Source organism: Etheostoma spectabile, chromosome 6 (assembly GCF_008692095.1).
Source record: "Etheostoma spectabile isolate EspeVRDwgs_2016 chromosome 6, UIUC_Espe_1.0, whole genome shotgun sequence".
Classification (NCBI taxonomy): Eukaryota; Metazoa; Chordata; class Actinopteri; order Perciformes; family Percidae; genus Etheostoma; species Etheostoma spectabile.
This window is the reverse complement of record NC_045738.1, coordinates 23686938-23691326: the sequence shown is the minus strand read 5'-3', so window position 1 is coordinate 23691326 and position 4389 is coordinate 23686938. Positions and strand designations below refer to the sequence as shown.

Genomic DNA, 4389 nt, shown 5'->3' with positions numbered 1-4389 from the left:
AGTCCCCGTACGGACCACAGTACAGAGTCTTAGTACCTTTGTACCAGTACCTTCTGGGTACTGCCAGGTGCTCTTGAGCAAGGCACTGTATCCCCCCCCAGTAGCTCTGTTCGTAGAGAGTTACCAACCAGAGGGTCGCTGGTTCAAGTCCCCGTACGGACCACAGTACAGAGTCTTAGTACCTTTGTCCCAGTACCTTCTGGTACTGCCAGTGCTCTTGAGCAAGGCACTGTATCCCCCCCCCAGTAGCTCTGTTCGTAGAGAGTTACCAACCAGAGGGTCGCTGGTTCAAGTCCCGTACGGGCCCAAGTACGGAGTCTTGTATCTTTGTATCGTTCTTCTGGGTACTGCCAGGTGCTCTTGAGCAAGGCCCTGTACCCCCCCCCCCCCCGCCAGTAGCTCAATTCGTAGAGAGTTACCGACGAGGTTGTCTGGTTTCAAGTCCCCGTACGGAACCAATTACGGAGTCTTTGTACTTTTTACCAGTTAGCTTCGTACGGTGCCAGGTGCTCTTGGCAAGCGTACGTACCCCCCCACCCCAGTAGCTCAGTTCGTAGAGAGTTACAAACCAGAGGGTTGCTGGTTCAAGTTCCTGTACGAACCAAAGTACAGAGTCTTTGTACCTTTGTACCAGTACCTTCTGGGTACTGCCAGGTGCTCTTGAGCAAGGCACTGTACCCCAACCCCGCCCAAACCGATCATGGTGCTGGTCCAGCACCCACTCACTCTGACATCTCTCCACTTGTGCATGAATAGAACCTGAACATGTGTGTGTGTATTTCAGGCTATTACTACTGACAAAAACAGTGTAAGTTCTAATTTACAATCAGTAAACAGTAGAAATAAAAAAAATTTAAAAAAAGGAATGCAAATTCCCTCTTTGTGTATCACTTGTGGGTGTAAAAATGTCTCTCACATCTAACCCTATGTTTTCCCTTTACCATATATCAAAGTGTTAATCCTAAACTAGCCCCTTTTCAAGAACATCTGCAATCAAATGGCCACACTTTAAAGGGGCTTTCCTCCGCTTTTTATGCTTGTGAAGTAATATGTTCCTTTTAAGATTGGAAGTGTAAGAAAGGCACACTCGCAGCACAATAGGAAAAGCAAAAATATATATATCCGACATTGAGCAGTTGTGTGAGTTTCTTAGAGGAGATTGCATTCATGCGTGAATGTTCTAATAAATCCAGGAGGATTTTCTCAAGCATAAAACAGAGATAGTGTGTAGTGTATACACCGACTAAAGAATCACCGCCCCACACACACACTCCCACACCCCTTTCCTTGCTGTTTTGTTCTTCTTTTCCCAGGTACACTGGTTGTGCTCCAGCTTGTTTTTGTCCTGCTTTAATTGCATTTTTTTTTTTTTTTTTGCAGAGAAGAAGAAAAGACAACAACAAGGCGGCGGGGGCTGCGGCTATTAGAGGCTGATTGTGAATGGAGGCATTCTCTGGAGACGGGGTCGATAAACCTAAAGAGAATGCGCCACGAGGAAAGGGGGGGGAAAAAATGAAAAGCGCAGCGCCGGGTTTGCTCAATCTCACCAACCAGTCACCAACCGCACACCACCATTAAGTAACTGCCGCACACAAAACTAGAATCCGTAAATATGCACGGTGTGCTGGCAAGAGAGGAACTAAAACACCACTGGACACGATGAGACGTACAGGGATGGCTAAGGGAGGGGGTGCGGCGGGGCTGGGGCGGGGGGGCAGGGACCAAGATGAGGAGAAATTGTAGCAAACAGTGGGACGTGAGGAATAGGGTTAAATTGAGTGTTATCCTGCCATTGATTTGGGTTAGAAAACGAGGAGCGGGTAGATCAGATAGAGCTACACACACACACAGCACACACACACACAACCAACACAGCACACCCAAACACAGCACACACCCACAGGGGCACCATACAGATATCCCAGTATAGAGGGAACGATTCTGTAAGTAAACACAAGTCATGCCACACACATACTCCATTCATTCCCTCATTCGACTCACAAACATGTTGTCACTGACGGGGGTAAAACCTGTAGGTCCAAAACTGTTGATTATTCAGGAAATCAAAAACAATCAAAACATTGTATTGGCTATTTTGTCTACCTCAGTAGAAGTCAGATGAAATTAGTTGTCAAGTTTTGTTTTAAAACAACAGAAGACAGGATGAATGGTTGACCACACAGCTTGACTTTTGATGATCTAAATCACGAAATAAGAAGATACAAGGTTTCTGACCACAAAAGGTTCTGATCCTAGATGTTAGATATATAGCATAGATAGTGTATTCATACATGTAATAAGTCTGTATACAGCTATAAAACACTGACTTTTAGACAATTACCTCAAATGAAATTAAAATAAATAGACAAGGGTTGCATTTACATCCTCAGATAGTAGTGTTAATACGGTTCTGAATTTTATTTTCACAATAATGGTGTATATGTGTATCTGTATCGTGTATTAAGGGTCCAGTAACACACTTTGACAGACAGGCGCACACACACACCACACACACAACACACACACCAACACACACCACACACACACACCACACACACACCCGAAACAGAAAACATCCATGAAGCATTATGATATAAGTTGTCATAGCTCAGAGAAGCATCTTACACACCCCAACAGCTGCGTCCACCTGCTCAAACAGAACCAACCCCCACCACCATCAACACACACACACACACACACACCACCCACGAAGCACAGGAAGGGTACCACACACACACCACACACACACACACACACACACACACCGGACACACAAGCAGCACACACCACACAGGCGACAACAGCACACAGCACGAATCCTTCCGGGAGCACCTACAAACCCCATAAAGGCAAAGAACCACTGCTAAAAAAGACACAACAAAGCCAACGTGGCGGTATATGTAAAAAAAAAAAAATAATAAACTCATCTTGACGAGCCGAGACGAGGCACCTGTCAGCGCGGCGGCTCCTGCTACTACAGAGAAACATCCGGAAACAACAACTCAATTAAACACACCGTCCCTGTTCAATTACTGCCACATAATCACAGCAATTCACTTTCGCTTGCCACACAGCCACCAAACAAACACAAACAGGGGCGAGCACATTTACAGAGGAGGAGAAACACACACACACACACACACACACACACACACACGCTGGAGCTTCATCCTACACATCATGAGTGTAAAGCTTACCGCGTGGTATCTGCTGACTAGCTGGGAGAAATGAGAGATGGAGCATCTTGGATGTTGGTAGAGAATAATATGAATGGAATTACTGAAACTTTACAAAAATTACATATGCAAATATGTCCACTGAAGTATAAAAGACACAAGGATGACCCTTCCTGTCCTCTAAATGCAATTGGCTTTACTTTAGAGTAGGCAGAAGAATATTTATGTAAGTGGTATAAATGCTTGAAACACTGAAAATTACATCTACAAGTAGATGTATACTAGGAATGCATCATGGTAACTATGAGATCATAGGAGGGCCATTAAAAAGAATATGTCTGTTATATAATAACACAATAAATGTGGAAACATAAAGAGGACTAAATGAAGCATAGGGGAAAGAATAAGGTTAAAGGAAAGGGATAAACATAATTAATGTATGACATTAAAAATAATTTAAAGATATACATAAAAAAGTATGGAAAAATAGTCAGAATAGGTTATGCAAAAATAAAAAAAATTATATAGTTATAGTTCCACATTTGTTTATTCTTTCCTTTATTTCTCTTTATATTTCCAGATTCATTTTCTTATTCTTTTACAGAATTGTTCTTTTATGCCACTCCTATGACGCCCTAATTCGCATCCATTCAGCCACACCCGGCCCGCCGAAGCTTTTAGTCCGGCCCGCAGATTAATAATGATGAATGAATAATGAAATCAATTCTGGTATTTAGTGTTTCACAGCAGGAAACTTTCCTCACGTTAAGACACGCTGGACACCGTACAAAACCATAAACCATACGTAACGCCAGGCTGCTTCAGACACAATTCATTTGGACACAAGCGTTGCATTTTGGAAGATAGATGGGATTCCGAACGACGACACACAGCAGAGCCGAGAGGTGTGTGTGTGTGTTACAACACGCAGCACATGTAGGCTACCTGAGTGGGGACGATACACGGCGCAGATGAACTAACACTTGTTACTGTAAGTAGGCCCACAACAAAAAGCTTTGTATGTAAAAAGTCTATATCAATACCCACTTACCTTGGACCAACATGCAGGAAGCATATTCCGATCAACACAAACAGTGTGCAAATAGCAACAACTCCCATTTTTGTAGTCTAAATGTTTATCAAATTTTAATCTGTCTATTTATCCCCAATGGGGAAATTACAATCCACACTTTGTTAGTAATCACACACAGTC

At 43.3% G+C, this 4389-nt stretch overlaps 1 protein-coding gene across 4 annotated transcripts in view; it reads right to left on the bottom strand.

The window, feature by feature from the left end:
• Positions 1 to 4389, bottom strand: part of LOC116690692 (furin-like protease kpc-1) — a 298529-nt gene that overhangs the window by 11851 nt on the left and 282289 nt on the right. The gene's annotated exons all lie outside the window — the stretch shown is intronic.